The sequence below is a fragment of the Athene noctua genome, chromosome 1 (genome assembly GCF_965140245.1).
Source record: "Athene noctua chromosome 1, bAthNoc1.hap1.1, whole genome shotgun sequence".
NCBI lineage: Eukaryota > Metazoa > Chordata > Aves > Strigiformes > Strigidae > Athene > Athene noctua.
In genome coordinates, this window is record NC_134037.1 from 35,088,098 (window position 1) to 35,111,388 (window position 23,291).

General features: G+C 37.8%; 1 protein-coding gene across 27 annotated transcripts in view; it reads left to right on the plus strand.

Annotated features, from left to right (window-relative positions):
- Positions 1-23,291, plus strand: part of RIMS1 (regulating synaptic membrane exocytosis 1) — a 350,587-nt gene that overhangs the window by 171,676 nt on the left and 155,620 nt on the right. Inside the window, exon 1 of one of the 27 annotated variants that reach the window (XM_074895893.1) lies at positions 21,065-21,174. The exons of the other annotated variants lie outside the window; for them this stretch is intronic. The gene's annotated coding sequence lies outside the window, so the exon portion shown is untranslated. Of the gene's footprint in view, positions 1-21,064; positions 21,175-23,291 lie in introns of those variants that run through there. 27 annotated transcript variants of the gene reach the window in all.

Below are 23,291 nucleotides of genomic sequence, written 5' to 3' on the forward strand. Positions count from 1 at the left end.
GGGGTTGAGACTGGGAGGAGAGGACCTGGAGGTCAGAAAGAAAGGGACACTGTGGTTGCAGACGAATGTGCTGATGCTGGCTTGGCTGTAGGAGGAGAGGATCTGACCACGTCCTCCATCCTCCTCAGGTGTTTCGAGTGCTGCTTTGAGCGTCTGTGATTGGGGGTACTCCCGGGGGAAGGAAGGCATAAATTAAATCCCTGCTCCAGTGATTTCTTCCAAGTGCTGTAGCATTGTTGGCAAGAAAAGAAGCTTGTGGGCCGAGAGAGAAACCACACGCATACAGTAGCGTATAGAAGCAGACCAAAAGAAAACATCAGGAAAAGGCTATAGAGAAGAGGAGGCTGGTTTTAAATGTTTTTAGCTAAGCTTTTTCACTGAGATATTTTAAATATGGAGTGTAGGCAGGTCACGTTGTACTGTAACATCTGCTAGCATATTTTAACATCTGTTCATGTGGAGAGTTGGACATGCAATTTTAAAAAGAGCTGAATTTGTTTAAATATGTGACTGAGCTTTAACTTAGTGTAAAATAAAATACCTTTGCTAGGAAGTTTGTTAGTTCTTACAAATTAGTTCCAATTTATCTTGTAGTCTTTGTGCAGTAATTTAGATTACATCTGATTCAGATTTTAATGAAAATGTAATCTAAAATGGCTCTAGTTTTAGAATTTTGGTCAGTGCTGTCAATATTCAGTGGTTCTGAGTAGCTGAAAATATTTACAGTGCTTATGGAGTTGTAAATAAGTGCTTGTTAAATTAGTGTTGGGCAGTAAGAAATCTGTTTTGTGCATATGGAATTATTTAAAGTGCATACATGCATATGCAAATGAAATAAGCTGAGCATGAGTGGGAAAAAAGTCATACTGTTGCCAAGAAATCCAACACTTCACTGAGATACGTGCCATATAAATGGGGATGTCACAGAAGGTATATGGCTGAATTTCCCTTTAAAAGCCTGATAAAGCCCTTTCTCTAGTTTACCTTAAGAAGGAAAAAGGAATGGAAAAGGAAAGGGAAAGAAAGGAAAAAAGAGAAAAGGAAAGGAAAAGAAAGAAAAGGGAAAAAAACCCCTACATGACAGAATGACTGGTCTTTAAATGAGAAAGAATAAGCTGGAGGGGGAAAGAGATTGAGTGCTTTTCTCTTCCCCGGAGGGTTAAGTTACTGCTAGGGAGTTTGAAGCTTAGTGCCAGAAACCAGGTAAACTCTGAGGACAGATAAGCAAAGTTAAGGATAATTGTAAATCATAATTTCTTACTCACTTGAAATAGAAGATTCCTCGAAAGAATAATCGATTTCTTCATATACTGCACTGAAATAGCTTTTTTTTTTTTTTTTCAAAAACCTGCTGTTCCTGTGGCAGGCTCTGCGCAAAGGTGGGAAACTGGGGCAAAATTCACAGTACTCCTGACTGTAACATCCTTTTTTGGCATCCTTTAAGTAATGATATTTGATAGCCATTTTCAGTACAAATTATGTGGTAACAATCTGGTTTCTGAAAAGGAAAAAAGAAATGTGCATTTTGACTTAATCAGGAGACATGGAAGAAAAGGATGTCACAAACTGTAAAATCTTGAGTTCTTTCTTACATTTCTGGCAGTTGGCAAGGCATTATATTTCATTACCATTAATGTGCTCTGTCTTCTGTTTTTTCACATGGTCATTATTTTATTAATTGTTCTTTGTCACTTACCTTTCTCCTGCACATCTAATACATAGAATAGCAACAAATTTGTTCTACTAGTAAGTAGTCCTGCAGTAAAATGAGTGTTGTCAAGCAAAAAAGGGGGATACTAAAGCAAAAAGGAATCAGGATCTTGTGTTCAAAAAGACTCAACACCTGACAAGCAGAGTAGCTTTAATTTCAAAGAATTTCAAGAACTGTGAGAGTGGACCTGTACAGAAACCCAGGACTTCTCTAGGTTTCTCCATGAAAACCCAATTCACAAGAACACTCAGCAGACAGTTTTTTCCTATACAGAAACCATTGGAGGTAGCAGGTGTGAGAAGAGCAGTGGGCGCTGCGGGTTGTGGAGCACATTTTAAGGGTTTAAGAGGGAGCTGAAAGCTTTTGAAAAACTTGGCCTAGTTTTAGCTGCTGAGCACTTTTCAAAATGCAGCTATGCAGTGAACTGCAGTTAAAACTCAGCTTGCCTGAAACACGGCATGGCGTTATAGCCAGAGAATGATCCTTCCCCCCCAGCCCCGTCCTCCTATTGAGTATTTTGTATATGCATATATTTTTTTGCATACCATAAAAGTTACATGAACTTCTACTCAGGATTTACTGTTATTCTTTTGATCTGAGAGCTTAGGGAAAAAGGTGAACTGTGAAGGATGAACCAAACTGTGTTTGGTAAAGCTGCATATCTGTGAATGATCTGTGCAGCGTATTGAAGGATGAATTTAGGTCTTGGGATTGAAATCCAAACCTTTGTTTTTTTTCACATATGTGGGGAAGTTGCTCCCCTTTGGGTGAAAAATGAAAGCCTGTGAAAGGAAAAGGAAACTAATTATTGGCTTATTATAGAATAATGCATACACTTTTATTAATTTTAGAGTTAATTTTAGTTATAGATTTAACTGGGAACAAACATTTGTTTCTGTTATTTTCTGAAAAAGTTCATTTTGTTTCCTTTTCTTAGTTATAAGGATTCAGTGTATTCATTCTGATCATCCTGTTGAGTCCATAGGGGTTATATGGTGTGGTACTGAGTATTATTGGTTAGTATCTTGTGTTAATATTTCTCTGATACCTTCGATATTTTTTTTTTCTTATAATAGTGCACTTAATTACTGTAATGCACAGGAACCATTACAGTTTCTTTCTTGCAGCATGATTTTGAGTAGACAGACTGGTTTATTTGAGCTTTCTAAAATCAGTGCGCTGATAAATGGCCTTTAGGAAAAACTTGACTGTATCAGAAAGAAGGTTAATAATTATGAAATGTCTGTGCTTCCTTTGACTATGCATGGTTTCATTCTCTTCCTATCCATTCCAAATGTCCCTCTGAAAACTTTCTTTCCATCTTTGCTCATGTGCTTTTTCATTGCTCTAACTCTTTCTTCCTTCCTTCCTTCCTTCCTTTTCCTTCTGTATGACATGTGAGCTTCAAAATCAGGGACTCCCCACCTACACTTTGGAATCACTGAAGTTTATTCTTGTCTCCATTTCACCCATGATACCAAGCAGAAGAGTTATGTTTTCAAATGTGCACATCTCACATGGTTTCATTGGCTATATTTACCCTACTACTACATTAAGAGACATTCTTTGACATCTGTGACCAAGTAACGAGACATGGTGCATTTCTATATGTGAAGCTCTTGCACTCCTCAGGAGAAAGGCTGCATGGAAGCTGTCTGCTGGGATTTATTCTTGGCCTGACTCCTACCTACAAATAAATGGGAGAATGGTGACTGTCCCAGGGCACAACTGTTCCAGGGCTTGCTCTAACAATAGATCAAGAAGTACAGTCCCCTTGGCACTATTACACGGATATAAATGTAGTCACTGTTTCTTGTTTGTTTGTCTGCCTGTTTTCTTGCCTTGCATTTAAACTGCAAGCTCAGTGGAGTTTGGGGTTTCGTTTTGTGTTTGTACAGTGCCTGACTTGGTGAGATTTCAGTCCATGACTGTGACTTCACCTTGCCTTGATGATAAAATAGTATGCTTATTTAATGTAAGGACATACTAGGTACCTTTTCCATTTATCAACATTCAGCAGAATTCCAGTTTACTGTCAAGCGTCCTCCAGCACACTTGCATTCTCTTGTGGCTGTGGGTTGCCTAGCCAGAGGGATTCAGCTGAGCCTAGATTTCTGTTCTCACTGTCTATTAATTTGCTGTTAATCAGCTAAATTACCCTTTTGTTCGCCTCCTTGCTTTTCCTATCAGTTAACGAAGTGATTTGCGTATGTATACTGCTCCTGCTTATAAAGACATTGTGGAGCTATTGCTTTCACATAAAAAGACCAGGTTTCTAGACCTTACAGCCTTTTTCAGACTATGAGTTGGGGTTTTTCAGTTTGTTTTGTTTTCTTCTTTTCTAATGGTATTATTTCTATTTTTGGGTTGGATTATTTTTTTTGACTGATGGAGCTACCACTAAATGATATGACAACTTGATGGCTGTGTGTATGGGACCTTGCTGCTTTATTCTTTTTTCACTAGTTACTGTCCTCCCCACTCCCCAGTTTTTAAAACCTTAATATGATTCTGTTAACAGATCAGGTTGCTCTTCTGGTCCAAGTAGAGGACTGTTCTAAGGTTTTAGTTCAAAGGGAGACAGGTGTTTTGTTTTGGCTTGCCTCTCAGCTTGAAGACATGTAGGGACAGGGCAGAGTTTACAGTTTTATTTTCAGTTTGATAGTTGTTTTTGTCTTTTCTGTGTAAGTGCACTGTGAGAATAGAAAGTCTGCAACCAGGATATGCAAAGTGCAATATACAACAGTGATTATTTGTTGGCTAATGCACGTAGTAGATGTATGGGACCTATGTGCTGCTAGCCTATCTGTTAATATGTTAAGACAGTTGAATTAGTTAACTTTTGAGGTGCTCCAACGCTTGAAATCTCTGCATTTATACATGTTTAGCTTCTTAAAAATCTCTCTTGCGCATGAGTTTCGCGGCAGATTCTCTTGACTGAATGCAAAAATAGTATATGAAGACATTTATCTGATTTTAACACATGTATTTTATGATTTAACTGTGTACATTAATTTCTAGAATTTAAAGTTCCAGTTTTTGAAACCTAGTCCTCAATTCGGCAGTTCTTTTCTCTGCAATATGAGCTTCAATTCTAATTAGTTATTCTCAGAATGATTGTTGGAAAAATGTTCTCTTTAAAGCAACTAAAGAGTCAGTATATATTTTTAATGGTTGGCTTTTTATTAATTCTTTTTTTTTTTTTACTGAAAATGTAATATATCTTATCACTAGAAATGTAAGCTCAAATATGAATGTAAATTCAAATGAACAATTTTTTAAAATTTATCATTCTTATTAAAATTTATTAACTAAATAGAATAAATAAGCTAATAATTAAAAATGTAAAAATATTTACCTACCTTTATGGACCTAACTATATTAAACTTCCATGAAGTTTTATGTTAGTTTTGGAGATTATTTTTATGTTATGCTATTAAAAAGATAGGTGCTAAGAATTTATTTTGCTGTGTTGCTCAGAGCAGAAGCAAGCGCCACGTGTTGCTCTTCTAATCTGTTAGGCCACATGTTCTTAACCATTAAAACTGTGCTTAATATGCCGCTAGATGGAGCACTCAAATCTAACTTTCATCCATCACACTCTGTTTATGCAAGACAGTTTCTCCCTTAGCGGAGTCTGGAAGTGCAGGCACACCCTCCTACTCAAACTGATAATTTAAAAAACTTTTTCAGATCTTATCTCCATGTGCATTTTTCTGTAGGCATATTTACATTGTCCTGTAGGTTCAGTGTTGGAGACAGTGTATGGAATGTATTCTGAATATGGTAATTACAATGACAAGTATAGCTCTTTGGAAGCAGTTATTCTTTATATGAGTTGAGTCCTGTCCTCAGAAAAAAATAAACTTTGGAAGAAAAAGGTACTCTTTTTGTAGGATCATGAGCCAGATTTTCAAAAATTTTGGGAAGCTGAGATACTACATTTACAGATGACTCTGTGCTTAAGAAATCTTTCTGATACTTCTGGTCAAGTCATATGTTTTCTTCTTACTTACCCAAAGTACATTTCCATCCAACTTAATTTTTTCTGTGACTTAATGCATAGGAAACACCTGTTTAATGAGAGCACACTGTCTTACCTGCTTCAGAAATGTTGCAATAAAGTAGGTTCAGGAGCAGAAAAAAAAAAATACAATAGTATATGTGAATGCTTTCATATTCTTTGTTTTACTGAGGTTTCATAACAAGTAAGATGAGATGTTTTGGGAGGGATGTACTTGCTTGTGAATATATACGTAGATGTTTATATGAGTTAGAATATGTGTGCACTATTAGAAGGCATGTATGCATTCCAGTACATCCGTTGCATTTAAATACTTCAGGTGTCATGATGTGTAGTTGTAGGATATGATCCTTGGTGTCAGAGACAGTGAATAGACCTATGTGTGAATATCATTCTGCAGATTTTTGGTTTATTCTTTGCCTTTGTAAAGTATTTGAAAGTCAGACTCTTCTGCATTAAAAATTAACAGCAAGTGTCACAAGAGAAGAAATGCTGTTCTGAAGCAGCTGGATACAGTCCTTGGAGTGTCTCAGCCCTGCTCCCACATCTCAGGTGGGAACTGCAAATCCTGGAACTGGGCTCCTGTGAGTTTTGGGTAGGAGTGACAGATAGCTTTGCAGAATGGGGAGCTCATGCTGTGCAAAGCAGCACTCCCCAGCCGACTTTCCTTAACCTGTGTGCAGTTTATTCATACAGTTCTCACTTGAATTGTGAGATGAGCAAGAACCTCTGCTTGGGTAATGAATATTAATCAGTGCCATGAGCTGAGGGCTGGTGAATAGACAGTTTTTTTTCAGCTCTCCAAAGTCCTGGGTCACTCAGAGGTATAATGCTGGTTCTTGCCGGTTGCACTCCGGGGGAAACTGGTGTGAGGTTACATCAAAACACATGGGATGCCAGGTAATTTGGTACTCTGTACAGACACAGATTTTACTTAAAATATAGTATAAAAGTGACTTACAGGTAAAATGGAACTTCTCAAAACCAACTGAGAAATACAAATTTAAATAGATTCCCAAAACTTTCTGGTATTTGCTGTTTCTGCCAACTTTTGTGTAACACGTTAAACCTTGTCAGCGTACCCAGGTAGGTTCAGTTACTTCCGGTGGGGCAGGTGTTACAGATCTGCCAGTAGTGGAGTTGTTATCTTTAAGCAGAGAGTGTCTGTGGGAGGGCAAAACAGCTGCCTGGGAATGGGAATTGAACTGAATGTTTAGGATTAAATCCAGCTGTGCTGCTCTGGGCTCTTTTCCACAGAAAAGTTACGCTGAAATCAGTTATACAAAAAGTTGATTAATCTGTTCCTATTACCCAGTTTTAAATCTTAGTGCCAAGGAAGTCTTAGGGAATGGCTATTCCTACAAGCCACTAAAGAGACACTTAAGATGAGACACTTAAGATACGTGTTTTTGCCAGTGAGCGGCTTTTTTTTTTAAAACAAACAAATGTGCCATTTACATTTTGACTCTGTTTAAATGTTTCTTTTAAAATTCTGAACTATCAGCATCCTTTTCTTTTTAAATAAAAGCTATGACAGCAAATAATGTTATTAACTAAAGGCACGTTGTCAGACATCAGTTGTCTATGCTATTGTGGACCTAATCTTACTTTGACCTAGAAAATTATTATAAGGATTAGGAATGAATTTTTTTGGCAATGCTTAAACAAACAACATTGCCACTGTTAAACCCTGTGTTTAGATGTGTGGTTTTATTTTCTTCTTTGGATGGTTTATAACATTTTTACAGTAGTAGAAAATGCTATTTAATAGAGGTTGTCCTTTTGAAATGGTCAGTATGTATGGTACTACCTAGTTTCTAGGTTTAAATCTGAAATTTTTAGAATTAAAGGATTTGTGGGGAATCTGTCTTGTAGGAGAAACTGGGAAATAAACCATGTCTACACACACTTAGGCAGTAAGGAAAAGAAAAGGAGGGATTGTAAATTAAGTTGTCAAAGGTGTCCTGAAATAGAGAAATAGCATGAACTAGCGACATGTAGATGTCTATCACCCTTGGCTGTATAACCTTTCAATCACAGCCCGTATATCAGTCAGTTCAGGACGTACACTGTCTCTTTGTTTTGCTATGTTTTGTAATGGGGGGAAAAAAATGTTTTGGGAGAAAAACAATAATTCTTTTAAGGAATTTTGGTAAAGTGATGTGGCTGAATTAAATAAGAAGCTGTAATGGCACTGTCTCTGTAGGTTAAATCTCCTTATTTATCTTTTTGATAGATAGGTTTGAAGATGAATTTTTCTGCCAAAAGAAAAGCCAAGCAAAAAGTATCACGTGCAGGTTAGATTCCTATGGTCTCTTTCTACAGGTAGTAACACTGAATTGATTTAAGCAGTTTAGTTCTGTGAGGTCAAGCCTGTACCTAAGCATGGCTGTCAAAGGTAGTGCTATCATACCACCACTTCATCCCAGCTTAGCCTGCATCAGACAAGGAAGAGACTTTGACTGTGGGTATTCCACATCCAGCATGCTGTAGGGCATGAGAGTTGGGAGCAATCTGTCTCTATGGAGACAGTAACACAACAACTAGAAATAATAGTTAAAGTTGGGAACAGAAATAGTATTTTGATACTATTAGTAAATTGAAAAATCAGTGTCTGCATATCAGTCACTATCTCACTGAAAGCATCTGGCTTTGGTTAGCAATTGAATAGCTGAGCAAATACCAGAGCAGTAAATAGCAGGGTGTTTCTTTACTGGCTCTTGCACACCTGTGTGCTTGAAGGGGTTTCTCTCATTTGGTTGTACAGCAATGCTCTTCTGTCTTCCAGCAGTCTTCCAGTCAGCTGCAAAATGGCAGATGATGTTCTGTAAAATTACGTTAAGAGCTGTTGTGGTTTAAGCTCAGTGGGCAACAAAGCATCACATGGTTGCTCGCTCACTCATCCCCCCTGCTGGGATGGGGAGGAGAAAATATAACAAAAGGCTTGGGGATTGAGACAAGGACAGGGAGGGCTCACTCAACAATTATGGTCATGGGCAAAAAACTGACTTGATTTTGGAAAAAAACTCCATCAATTTAATTTTAATACCACTACTAATTTACCAATCAAAGCAGAATAGGACAGTGAGAAATACAACCACATCTTAAAAACACTTTCCCTCCACCCCTCCCTTCTTCTCGGGCTCAGCTTTACTCCCCTGATTTCTCTACCTCTTCCCTGCCAGCAGCGCAGAGGAGTAGGGAATGGCGGTTGCAGTCAGTTTATCACCTGTTGTTTCTGCTGCTCCTTCCTCCTCAGGGGGAGAATTCCTCACACTCCTCCCCTGTTCCAGCATGGGGTCCCTCCCACAGGAGTCGGTCTTCCATTAACTTCCCCAACATGAGTCCTTCCCATGGGCTGCAGCTCTTCCCGAACTGCTCCAGTGTGGGTCCCTGCCATAGGCTGCAGTTCTCCCAGCAACAGACTGCTCCAGCGTGGGCTCCCCTCAGAGTCCCGGCCTTCTGCGGGCACAGCCACCTGCTCCAGCAGTGACCTCCATGGGCTGCAGGGGAATCTCTGCTCTGGTGCACCTCCCCTTCCTCCCCCTTCTTCAGTGACCTTGGGGTCTGCATAGGTGTTTCCCTCACTCCTACACCCCCTCTGCTGCAGGTTCCCCTTCTTAAATACATTCTTGCAGAGGTGCAGCCACTGTCACTAATTGGCTTGGCCTTGGCCAGAGGTGGGTCTGACTTGGAGCCAGGGGAGCTTCAAGAAACTTCTCACAGGAACCACCCCTGTAGCCCCTCCCTTACTACCAACCGTACCCCCACCACAAACCCAATACAACAACCTTTAGGAACAACATGCTAATGCCACTTGTCTGGGATGCCAGTGGGAGGCGCGGCATAGCCTGCTCCCGATATGTGCATTTACATTGTGTTTTTCAGATAGATGCCAAGTTACTTCACTTCCACTTTGAATTGATTGGCTCGGATCAAGGTTTGCGCTAAAATCTGTGGAGTAACAACAGCATTCAGTCCAAGCTAAATAAAAGGCCAAACTTACTAGCTCCAGCATGTCCCTCTGTTGATGTGACTACATAATTTCTTCTTGGGCGCTTTTGGTTTTTGCCAGCTGACCAAGAATACGCTCATGCCTGTATGGAAAGGAACATTGATGAGCTCTAACAAGTTTGATGGGTGTTTGAGGGCAGACATTCTTTTTAGGAGCTATATGTCTTTTTTACCACAGTCATCTCAGTTCTTAACCTCTGATTTTTCTCATTAGTTATGAGAAATGTTGGCCAAGCTATCTGTTGAAAAGAAAACCACTTCTGTATTAGTGTATGTATTATTTGTATATTTATATATGGAAGTCTTTATCTTATAAATGGTAAATGGCATTATGCCAAACAGTCTTAAAAATACTTAGGCCTTTTCAATGGACGATACTGAAGAGAAGACGCACTTATGTTGCATGAGTGCACAGAGAACTGAAGTGTTTAATTAGCCCAGTGTCAGTCAGACTCTGCATTTAAGCCTGTCAGAAGCAAGTCTCCTCTACTGAGTTTAAGTCTGGATGCATAGCCAAAGGCTACATCCAAGTTTTCTGTGATCCCAGGAGAGAATTTTGTGGTCTGGAGTGCTGCTAGCTGAGCAAAGGAAAGCCTTGATTCCTCCCATAAGTCTTTGTTCTGACACTATTTTACATACCTAACATTTTATCACCAGCCGAACTTCAGTCCTCTAACCATCACATGAGTAAAGTGATTATGTCAGTTTTCCACCTGCCTCGTAGTTAACCAATCAATCCATATCTCTCCGATTTGGCTACAAGGATACTGTGGGAAACTTGGTTGAAAGCCTTGCTACAGTTACGTTAAAAAATATCTGCTGATTTCCTCTTGTCTGCAGATCCATAAATCATATTGGCGAGCCATGATTTGCCTTTGGTAAATCTATGCTTGGCCTTCATGTGGTCAGGACTACAGTCCAGAAGGATATGCTTCATAACCTTTGCAAGGAGTCAGGTTAGCCTTCCCAGTCCTTTTTCTTGCCCTCCTTGAAGAGGGCTGTGGTGTTTGCCTTGTCTAGCCACTGTGAATCTCCCACAATGGCCAGAACCTTTTGAAGTGGATCAGAGAGGGCTACAGGACAAAATGTACAGTAATAATGTACAATACCTAATATTGTATCTAAGACTCCTGCAATTGTATTAGAATCTTTTCTCCACTGTAACTTGGCTTTGAGGTCTGTAAACCATAACATGGATCTTTTCTGTTGTTTCTCTCGTTTCCTAAATTAAATCCCAAGTTAAAGCATATTTGTCTTTCCTTGAATTTATCTTCTTGTGCTACTGAATTAAGCTCGGTTCTTTGGCTTTCTTCCTCCAAAATAAATATTGTAAAACTTTTCTTTAGAGGAAAGCTGCTTTTTCACCCAAGTATAGAACTGAATAGTAGTGCTTAATGCTTGGAATTTGACCTCTTAAAGCTTGACAACTGGTATAGTAGGATATCTGTGTGAGATTGTTCAATCTCATTCTTTTCTAATGATTTTAGAAAGTTTTATAAATGCAGGAGTATCAGACATGGATTAAGATTATTTGCAGCAAGATTATGAAGGAGCTAAAATATGGTGGTCAGAATCGAAGTATCGGATGGACAATATAGTGTGCCTCAGAGGATAGTGGCAGTAAAATACTTTGCAAGGGTAAAATCCTCCTGAGATTACATAGACAATGTTATCCAAAGTAAAAGTTGAAAGTGGGCTATGACTTAATTATGTATTTTTACTAGCACAATGGAATGGTAACCAGATTTCCAGTTCGTTTTCTACTGTCTTGCTACTATTAATGGATCTAAAAGTAAATAAACCAACTATCAGCATTTGATTCTGAAACTCTCAGGGGGGCCTTTGGGGCAGCTAGAAAGGTTCTATTTGACTGGGGCTGGGAAAAATGAAAACCACCCTTAAGGATGTGCAGTGCATGCTGGAGTTTATGGCACTGTCCTTGTCTGCAAACTGCCCTTTCTGACCTCAGAATGCTCTTCTGTTGCTCCTCTCTTTCTTTTCAGCAAATACTTGCAGACCCCTCTGCCACCTGACGGTGTTAGACAGGGCTACTTAGGCAGGGCTTGGGCAGATCTCAGGGCTAGGGAGAGCCTGGTGTTGAGGACTGCCTAATGTGGGGATGGAAGAGCAGAGGGAGGATGCGCATATCTGGCATGTAGGGAAATGGAAGACAGTGAGAGCTTCAAGACCACTGTGGGGCACAAGCAACCTTCCTACGTACATTTGGAAAACATTTTTTTAGTTTTTTCATAAACACATGCTGTGGGAATGACAGGAATATTTGAAAAAAGCCAGAAAACAAGCCCCATATAATGCAGTCTCGTTTAAAAGGTCTGAGGTTGTAGCAGACAAATATTTTTAATCAGTTGAGTTGAACTGTGGCAAAATCCTCTGCCTTGTTTAGTATGTGCTGCAAGGCGAGGTGAGCATTCAGGATCTAGGTTGAGGTTATGTTCTGAAAGTGAAGCACAGCCCTCAACACCAGCCCTGGCAGAACAGGAGGAGGTCCTCCAAGGAGTAGTGCAGAAGGGTCAGTGGGAGAATGAATGCACTGTGGGAGCAATGGGCACTTGGCATAGTCTTTCTTTTGTCCCTTTTGCAAGAAATGTTCTCCAGCTTTAGGAGAAGGCTGAGTGTATGTTCCCTGGTCAGCAGATGTCCAGATGAACACTGTCTCTTGGAGTATATGAAGTCTGGACATTTTCCTCCTCCAAAGAATTATCTCCTGAGAAGGACATGTCGGTGAGAAAAGCAGATGTGGACAGTTGTGTTGTCTTTCTGCTAATACTGTGCTACTGGGGACACTGAAAGTTAGCAGTGGCCGGGGATGTCAGCCGTGGCTTTTGCTGTTGACAGGTGAGATAGTGTGTGAAAGGCATTGTTCAGTACCTTGGTTTTGATCATGTAATTCAGAAGTACAGGGAAACAACTTAATTAAAAGTTTCATTATTACCGATAGGTCTATATATTGTTAAAGATGAAGGAACTGTAAGCTCTCATTAGTTATTTTTATTTTATCCCTTACAAGCTTTTCTTCATTTGCTTTGTTTTCTCACGTTTTAGTTTCTAAACAGGCATCTTTTTGTATTTCTGAAGTACTGCAGTGTCTAGATATGCTGCAGAGAAACATATATTCTTACAGAGGAAGACTGTCTCTGCCAAAGAAATAGTTTTATTGTTACATGGTTTGGATATGACTAAATTGGATTAAATTCTTTAGCAAATTTTATTATCTGTAATTCTCTAATCATCTGGCTCTACTAAATGTGCTGGTATACAGGTTCTGCTTTTCTCTTTTACCTTGAATATGTAATTTGGAATACAAAATGTTATTCCCAGTCTTTTATTTAGAATATTTTTTTCTCACATCTCTTAGGTAGGAAAAGTATTAAATCATCCCATTAATTTGTAAAAAAATTTTTCAAGGGCCATTGTGTTTGCAGTGTGCTAGAAGTAAATCTACATCTTTGGAAGTTTTACATAACTTCAATCAACCACATTTGCTTTACAGGATTGCTTCATTTATGCAGTTCATTAAAACTTCTTCAGCGCACCACTGCTGAATATAAATAATAACTGCAGCAGTAGTATTGATTACTTAGATACCTGAGCTTGTGTCTACTGTTGGCTTTAAAGCACTATGAAACTTCTTTCTTGTTCTGTCTAGAGAGGAAGGAGCTTATTTTTACTCATGTTGTTTCCTGAGGATTGTTAATTCTGGATTTCTAAAATCATTAACTCCTTCTAGAAACTGAAACTCCTTGTCATTGCAGCGAATGTGTATGAACTAATGCAGTAATCGATGCTTGCACTACACTGCAGAGATTTGTTTTGATGACAAGAGCTCTCGTAGCCCAGTTTGGTGTCACCGGTGTTGAATGTTTGACGCTGCAGAATAATTTGGCTTAGAATCAGGACGCAAGGACCTTAAGGACTTCTTTTATATTGTCTCCTTCACACTGAAGTGGATTTTTGCTTGCATTACGGTTTTGCTACAGTTGCAGACTGGAATTCAGCAACCTACTAGATGCCAGTTGTGCTTTTTTAACCATTCTCTTGCTGATGCTGCTATGTTTGCTGGATTTCTTCAGTTTTTGCTCCATACATTGCATTCAGGGACAGGTAAACAAGTGGCTATATAGTGCTGAGGTTTTAGATGTATCTTTATGTTTTATATTTTTTAAGTGTATCTTTTTATAAACAGATTTCTTTAACTGTACAGTTTGAGTGGAAACAACGTGTCCTCTGAATGTGGAGTATTAATTGTAGCAAATAATCAGCTTAAACAGGGAATAAGGAACCATTTTGCTTGTAAGTCTGTGTCTCGTTTATGTTTATACTTTGAAAGCTCATGTGCCAAATATGATTTGACATCAGTGATGCTATGTGCCATGAGTTTTTAAACAAAAATCTGTATTTTGAAAACACACATCAACTTGTAATTGTGTTTCGGAAAAATGATAATATTCCAATTGCATTATAACTATTTTTCATTTTGGAGAAGTCATGGATAAAGAATTTAGAAATTTACTTAAGGAAAAAATAATCATCCATGTGTATTATTTCTCTTTGACAGAAGACAATTGATATGTCCTCAGTCCCTTGAGTTGTGCTATTGTTAGTAGCTTTAACAAGTTCAAAATGGAATGTGATTCTGTTTCTTTTAGTTTTGCATCTTATTTTGGAAAAATATCTTCAAACCCATGTGCATAGAATAAAAATATGTTTCTTTAGCAGAATATATAGTTATGGCTATAATAATAATATATGGGTTGTAATAAATGTAGAGTTGTGGTTTATTCGTATGTTATCTTGCATCATCATACTGATGCATTGCACCTTCTCAATCAGCTCTCTCCTTAGAGGGGAATAAACCCCTGTACTTGGAATAAGGTCCTCAGCTAAATCACTAAAGGATCACAGAGGAAAGTGAGAGGAAGGATTGATGATTACAAGTTCCTTGGGGATTATGCAGTGTGTTGAGAATAACAAAGATCTTCAAAATCTTATATCTAAGTAGTTGATAACACTGTCTGTAAAAGTAATTTTTGAAAAGTAGTTTTTTCACAAGAAGAATTAATCCTAAAGACTGTATGATAGAATAAGTCATCAAAGAGGTTTTACCCTCTCAAATATTACAGCTGTGTTGGTTAACATATTTTAAGAAATCCATGTGTGAAATTTATTTCTTTTAGCAGAGTTTAAAGGAGATTCTGAGGGCAAAATCAGGAGAGATGTGTTGGAGAAAATGGGGTTGGGCAGCAGTCAGAAAAGAGATGGAACTGAAACAGCAGCAGGAATATCAGGAAAACAAGATGCTGCTGAGGTTGGGAAAAGACAATAGTCAGCTAGTCTGCATGAAGTTTAAAGGATAAGACTGGAGAAAGTGCTGAAGATTAAAGCCTTGCACTCTCTCTCACACTTAATAAGTTGTAGGTAAACCCCTGTTTCTTCTTCAGGCTACTCACTGTGGTAGACAGCTGTAAACTGCCTTCCAGAAACCTCTTACACATCTTGGCATAAGTAGATGAAGAAGCTGAAATAGGGTTGAGACTGAGAAGTACAGAGCTGTGACATACTGCGTTGCAGAGATTCAAGGCTGTGCTGTGGGCAGTGGCATACAGCAGCACATCTGCAACCTTTGGAATTGCATGGATTTGGGAGAACTAGAAGATATTTTAAAATCACACTAGCGCCGTATCCCCTGGTCCAGTTTTGGTCTCTCTTGAGAGCATTTGTCTTTTTTGTGTAATAGACAGTAGTGTTATAAAGGACTATTAAACCAGACCATCGGTATATCTCTGGCCATTACATTTAACTCATCTCTCCCCTATAACTACACTTCAGTTAAGCTAAATATTCCACTCTGAAAAGTAAACTGTGTGTTACAAGGAGACAACCTGAGAGACTGAGCTGTCATCAAGGTCACTGTTATGTCAGGGTGTTGGTTAGGTAGCGGTAGGAAATGAAATTGAATTAATGTGTTATTGACACTTTGATTTTTTATGTCTTGTCTCTTTTCTTACTATCTTGAAGGTGATTTGGGGTTTTTTTAGCATTTTTTCAGGAACTGATACTAATATGACTGTTCTATAATTTCTAGCCCCTCTTTCCTTTCCATCTCCTTTAAAAAATATGTGCCATGTTTGCCCCTTCCCAGTTTCGTGGAACTTCATCCATAGTCCACTAATTCTCAAGAAATAATTGTTCCTGGCGATGAGATAGCTTCAGACAGTTTTCTAAGTACTCCAGGATGAAGCCTAGTGTGTACTATACCTAGACAGTCTTGCCTCTTCCTGCGTTGGCATAACATCTATTTTTTTATGCTACGGACATTGATAACTTGTTTCTATGAATTCTACTTGAGTTTATTTTTTGGAGAACTTACTTAAAAAAACCCAACTTAGACACCTTGTTATAATTTCCTGGTAGAGCCAAATGATAGTAGACTCTTTCCGTAGTATTCACCGAAACACAGAATCACCTAGGTTGGAAAAGACCTTGAGGATCATCCAGTCCAATCCTTAACCTAGCACTGACAGTTCCCAACTACACCATATCCCTCAGCGCTATGTCAACCCGACTCTTAAACACCTCCAGGGATGGGGACTCCACCACCTCCCTGGGCAGCCCATTCCAACACCTAACAACACGCTCTGTAAAGAGATGCTTCCTAATATCCAGTCTAAAGTATTCTAGAATGGCAAGTACTTGGTACTAGGGATAGATAATAAGTACTAGGGACTAAGTATTTGCAGAATGATCTTAATTGTTTTTGCATGCTTTGCTGTTTGCATTACATTTTGTGTGTTTCTAATTTTGTCTTGTATGCCTTCTGGTACTCTGTCACTTGTACATTACTCGCTCAGAGGCAACCTTCCATTGATTGTTCACCTTCTAGAAAATGAATCACTTAGGATTTAGATGGTCATTCTTTGACTGCATTTCTCCTTCCTCTTTATTGGACTGGTTCTGCTTCTGATGTTGGTGTTATTTCTTGAAATGCTTCCATGATTGCTGGACTCCTTTTGCTGTCATGGCTGCTCCCTTATTTTCTCTAAAATGGGAGTGTTTTGGTTTTGGTTTGGTTTGGTTTTTTGGTTTATTGGGTGCTTGTTTGGGTTTGGTTTCAGTGTGGATTATTTTTTTTTTTATGGAAAGGTTTTTGGTTTTTCTGCTGCTCAGTTTCCTTCCTTTTTTGAAGATCACAAAATTTATTCACTTTCACATTCTTAACTCTTTCCTTTCTACTGTTGGGAAGCAAAGCTCCAAAAGTCTTTTGCTGGTTGATTTTCTACTGTCAGTGACCTCTGACTGTGCGCTCCAAGGATTCTTCCTGCAGTATTCCTATATGAACTGGAGAAATGAAAGCCTTTAAAACCTCTTATTATCTTCAAATGCAGCATAATGGAGGAATCTGATGAATGTTTATAAAAAAATAACCATTAGCATGCTTATCTTCCTAATTTGGTGCTCTGGAGTAGATCCCCATAAGGGTACTGCTGAAGTGCTTTTCTCTTTAATCATGATCCAGAGAATTTCATCTGCTGTATTTCCTTCTACAGTCCTGAAGCTCAGGACAACCAGGAACTCTTTTTTTCCTCCTCAATTTCTTTCTCATTGTAATATTTGAGATTAATTATCTCCCCCATTTTTAATGAAAATGAAATCATAACTTTTATTATGAAACATAATCTTGTTATTTCTCAAGTGACTTGTGTAGGTCTCCATGATTGACTCCGTGTGTGTATATTGGACAATCAACAGAAAAGCTCACTGACTCTCTCTCTCTTCCCAATTCCTTTGGTCCTGTGGAGAGGAGAAGCCTTTTTCCCCGTTGGTATTTCTATCAGCGTGTTTATAAACACGGTGTATTGCCTCCTATAGCTGAGCAGAAATGCCTTTCTTCTTTCTGCACAGTAGCAGAAAATGTATGCTCAAGTAAGCTCATTTTGGTCACCTTATCTGCAGTGGGTGCTACCAGGGCACTGATACCTCACTGGATATTGTACCCATGGGACTTCTAAAGCATGTGCAGCTCTTTTACAGCGTTACGCGCTTTTTTTCTGGTTTGCTTACGCTTGTTATCATTCCTATCTATTGGCAGTGTAGAAACACTCTGAGGATTGAGGAGAATCTGTTTTCACCTTTGATTTTGAATTATACTTTGTTCATAAATCAGTGTTTAACAAATATTAAGATAAAAATATTCAATAAAAATTAAGGGGAAAATACCAAAAGAGACCAAAATGAAAACATTACCTTCTTTTGCAATTAACACCTACTCAATGGGTTTTAAATGGCCACAGGGAAAAAAAAAAACCAAACAAACAAAAACCACACCAAAACCCAACACATAAACCAGCTGAAAGCTATTTTGTCTACGTGGGCTTTTTAAAATACCTTCTCCCACCTCTCCGTAAAAGGCAATCAAACCAGATGAAAAGAAACCACAGGAAAGAAAAATTGTATTAGGCTGAAGAACAGCATGGCATACTTGAAATGCTGGGAATTCCTTCAGAACAGCAGAAGAGTTGTTAAGAGCTGATCAGGTTTTCAATGTACAGGATTGCTGCTGTGTACCCATGTTTCCAAAATTACAAGCCCATATGATTTCTTGAGATAACTTGCTATCATTTTGCAAATTTCATCATTCACTAAACAAAAATGTTATCAAAAGATCATGGCAGAGCTAAAATAGTGTTAATTATATGAAACAGGAACTCAGATAAAACTGTTAACACAAGTTAGTTTCAGTACTGATTTGGAATTAAATAGCATTAATAAATTTATTCAGAGAAGCTTTAAATTTCAAAAAGGACATCTCCTTCCATCTATCTACAGAATTAGCTTCCAATCAAGAGAGTAATCAAAGTCAGCAAAATTAGCGGTCAGAGCTATCTGTGAGACAGCAAATTTTTTCTTAAATCTTTAGATACCAAAATATCAAAAGTCAATTAAAATATTGACTTGCTGATTTGAAGTTCTTGGTAGTGCTGACCACTTTTTCTGGCATTCTCAAGTAAATATTTTTAATGAAGTTTTTAAAGGAACTTATCAAATTAAAGAAAGTTCATGCTTTTTGCTTAGATCTCTAACTTTCTCCGGGTTCTTTAGCCTTCAAAACACTTTCTGAAGACCTTACAGAATACGCTTCTGAGGGCCATCCTGTTGTGAATCATGTATATTCTTGGACTCACATGCTTACAGTAAGCCTTACACATCCTCAGAATAACATTTTAGACAGTCTCTGAGATAAAAATAAACATCTACCTAGAAAGGGTTGGTGAACTCTTCAACACTCTCAGTGTCTGAGCGAAGGAACTGAATAATGTGGGTTCAGGGAACCTCATGATCAGGCTCCCTAGCGATTCAGGAAACTTAGAACAGCTTCGTTGTTACGTTCTTTGTGTCCATACTAAAAGTTTTAGAAATTCTCAGTTTGTTACTTGACTAGATAGGTTGTGATTCTTGGCTTCAAGGTTCCATTGGCAAGATTAGTAATCTTTGTTTTCAGTAATCTATAAAGCCTTCTAACAACACTGAGATAATTAAGATCGGAGGTCCACCTCGTAAAACATACAAATGGGCCTGCTTGTTTTTGTGTTTGAAGGTCTTTTGCAAGTAGACCTTTCAAAAAACCTTCATGAGCCATCAATGAACACAAATGCAGTACTTCTTATGAAAGAGTGTATGTCTAAACTGTACTCCTAATTAAAAAAAAAAAAAAAATCACAATCCATTAAATAACATTAAAAAGTCTTTGCTAAATAAATACCTGGATAAGAAACTCATGTTGTGTTTTAAACAGTCCCCATAAAATCCACATGCACCCAGATAAGAAAAATATATTGAAAGAATTATTAGTCATCAACCACAGATAAATCATTCATTTGCAAAATTAAAAATAATTGTGAATTTGCAAACTCTTGTAAAGAAACAACTTTGCAGTAGTAACTGGGGGAGAATTCAAATGGATTTTCTTTTTCACAAGATTTAGTTTAATATTTGTGTCCTTAACAATCAGAATAGTATTTCATGAGTTCACTGCTTCCTTGCCTAGTTATTTCTGGAGTTCTTGTTTGCAGATACTAATTAGCATTGCAACCTGTGTTGTGCTCACAATGGAACTACCACTTTAAAAAAGCTTTTTAAACTAAGTGATTTGTTTCAAAATAAAGCGCCGAAGTGTTCATTTTATGTGAGAAAGAGTATGAAATATCCTTAAGGTCTAAACACAAAAATAAGAAATATTTATTTTCAGTATGTGCTGGGATAAGCCCAGGTTGTCAGTTATTTAGATCTGAAAGCCTAGTGCTTGGTAAAGCTCCATAGACCCTTTTCTCTTACTCAGTAATTTAATTAAGATACAGTAAAGCAATTTTGTATCTCATAATTAGGTTAAAATATCTAAATAACTATTGAATTGAGGGAACGATCTGAGAGACTGGCTCTCGCTTTGGGAGCTGTAGGGATCACAGTCCTGTGTGCCAGGTCTGTACCCCAAATACTAGTGTTACATACATAAACTGTCACTTATATGGAGTACTAGGCTTTATTTGATCTTTGGAGTCTTACAGTATGTTAGCATTTAATGCTTAGGACATGTGTCAGCAGGGAACTGAAATCCAATAAAATTATATATTTTCTATACAAAATAAAACCCAAACCTCACAGTCATGTGGTACATTCTTACCACATACTGCATGAGCCAGCCTGTTGTTGAACTGCATAAATGGTAAAACACAGACCTCATTCTTCAAGGATTTAAGTTCTTAACTGTAGGCATCTGAAGTGGGTTGATTTGAGAGCAAGGAGATAATGAGCATTTCTGTGAAGCTTTCTCTATAAATAGGAGTAGGCAGCTTTTGAATTCTATGCTTGCCACTTAGATGCGAGGGCTGTCTGTCAAGCCAGGATACTCATGTGTTTTCTCTTGATGTGGTTAGTTAGCAGCTTGACTTGAGTGATTTAAACATACATTGTTTATACACTGAATTATTTTTCTGACATGATAAAATGATTAGCTTTTTTTCTTTTCTTGGGCGCAGGAGTGATTTCTTGGTTAGCAGTATGACCTATCACATCTGTAACAGCTGCCAGATGTTTTCGATGGCAATAACAGTGTGCTACAGAGAGGTCTTCTAATGCATGAAAACTCAGGCTATGAAGGAGGAAGGCAATCAAGTTGATACATGGAATTTCTTTATGTTTGTTGTAACTTTCTGTAGGTTGATACGTGGCTTCTATTGATTTTATTTTTTTTTTTTTTTTACCTTGGAAAACAACTGATCATTTCCATGAGATGCTGACCCAGTTCCGTGGGAATTGTGGAAGACATAACAGAGGTTGTTCCAGGTCTTTGATGATAAGCTTTGTTGTCTGTTTAATGAAGACTATATTTGACTCTTAAGAATTAACAGAGGTAAATGCATTAATGGCTGTTGTGTGTGTTAATTAGAGAGATCTAGTCTGACTGTATAGGAAGCCAGTTTAAGCAGTAATTTTAGATGCAGCCTCTGAAAGGAATTGTGTAAGTTTCCTAGTTACATGATAGAACTGCTTTATTAATTAGCAGCTACATGTTAGGCTCAATTAAGTGCCTAACATGGGCTAACTGACTCTTATCATTAGACTGTCTGCTTCTTGTCTTAAGTAACTGCTGCAAATCTAGTGCATCTGTTTTTGAGTAGAACACCAGAAGTGCGTTCTTTGATGGATATCAGTAGTCTCCAAATACAGTCTGTATGGATTTGGGGAAACAACTTGGGATATTTTATCTGTGGTATTCAAGACTCTTTGGAAATGAGCATGACTGGTCATACACGATAGCAAACTTTCTCATATTTTGTGCTTGTTTTGGCTTTGCAGGAGAGACAAGCATGTCATTTCCATCATTCCTCAGCTTTGCAGGATCTCACTTGCAATTACAGTATCCCAGCATTAGCTTCTGGTATGGGTAGAGCTGCTGAAAATGAAGTATTTTAAAGAAAATGTTTTTTGGAATGTTTTTTCGGTGGCGTGAATTTTTCTTTCCCTTTATTTTGAAGGCATACATGTTGTGGATATAAAAACAATGGCAATTTATTAAGAGTTTCACTCCCTGTCTTGAAATTTGATTGAAGACTGCAAGAGACTCATCACAGAAAAAAACAACACATCTGTGTCTTGTAGAGTTGTGATTATACCCATCTGTGTCCAAAAGTAATCAAGCAGCAGCATGGTAATAGGAAAAATATTTCATTGCTGGAATGACACAACTTTTGAATTATTTCCTCAGGGAAAAAGGTTTTATAAATATATACTTCTTTCACTCTATTGATCTTAAGTAAATCATGCATTTTAACTGCAAATGCATTTTTAATAATATGCTTTAAGTTGAAATATATTTTTATATGTTTCGGAAACATATCAGTAATGTACAAAAATAATGGTAGAGTATATGTATATTTTCATAGAGGCTTACTATTTTTAAGTTTTTCATGTTTTTAAATTTAAAGCATTGTTTTAAAAGTGTTTAAAACAGTTTAAGCCTGTAAATCAGTTATTTGCTCTTTAGAAAAGTTGTTTTTTCTTCTCCATAATGTCTTAAATTTGTCTTATTTTACTAGTTAATTTTAGTGACTTTTACCAGTGAAGGAATACGCTGTGTATAGGGTTTTTTGTTTAGAGTTTGGTGAGGTATTTTTGAGAAAATTTGAAATTCTGAAACTATGCTCTTAGAATGTAAGTTTTTGCATGTTATTTACCTCTTCCTGGATGTCTCTAATACTAGTTCAGTGGAAATATTTTGTGTAATTAAAAAAATAGTTGTTTCTGGGGTATGGCAGTGCAAGAATATCAATAAATAGGTATTAAATAAAGAAGCAGCAATGATATAAGGTGATTGAGGAGAAATTATTTTTAAAAGTATAGCTGTGACGGAGTACTGAACTGCAGATGTCAAGACCCTAGTGTCAGTGTTGTTGGCATAAAATGTTTTTTAAGCTCATTTGGGGATTTTGTTCCTTTATGTTTTAATTTGTATGTTCTGTTCTATGAGTGTGCATCAATATAGTTTAACTGATATTTTCCATTGTAAAACCCTTCTTACAGTTGTATCTTCAACCAAAATTTTGCATGCCAGCAGTCTATTTTGTACTGAATTTTAATGGGAATTTAAAAATTAAGTAACTTTTCAAGAATGTGGACTTTTTTCTCCCCAATTCATGCATTTTTTCAGCTTTTAAAATATTCAGCAAATTGTAGAACTATCACTTTCAGTCAAGATTTTTTTATTTGATAGCTTCCTTTCTGCTTTCCCAGCATATCGTCCATGCTCCAGGTCAGCAGAGCCATTTGCAGTGCAGTTCTTTCCTGCTCTCAGTTCCTGAGAGCAGAGGGTGAAAGGACCATGACTGTGGCCAGCCGTGGTGGATGTAGCTGATGGCTTGTGACTTAGCAAAGTGCAGGACGGACAGGAGGGGTGGAAGGGACAAAAAGCTAAATATTTAGGTGTGGGGAGGAGGGGGTGGCGAGGAAGTAGTTTAGTATCAGGGGGAA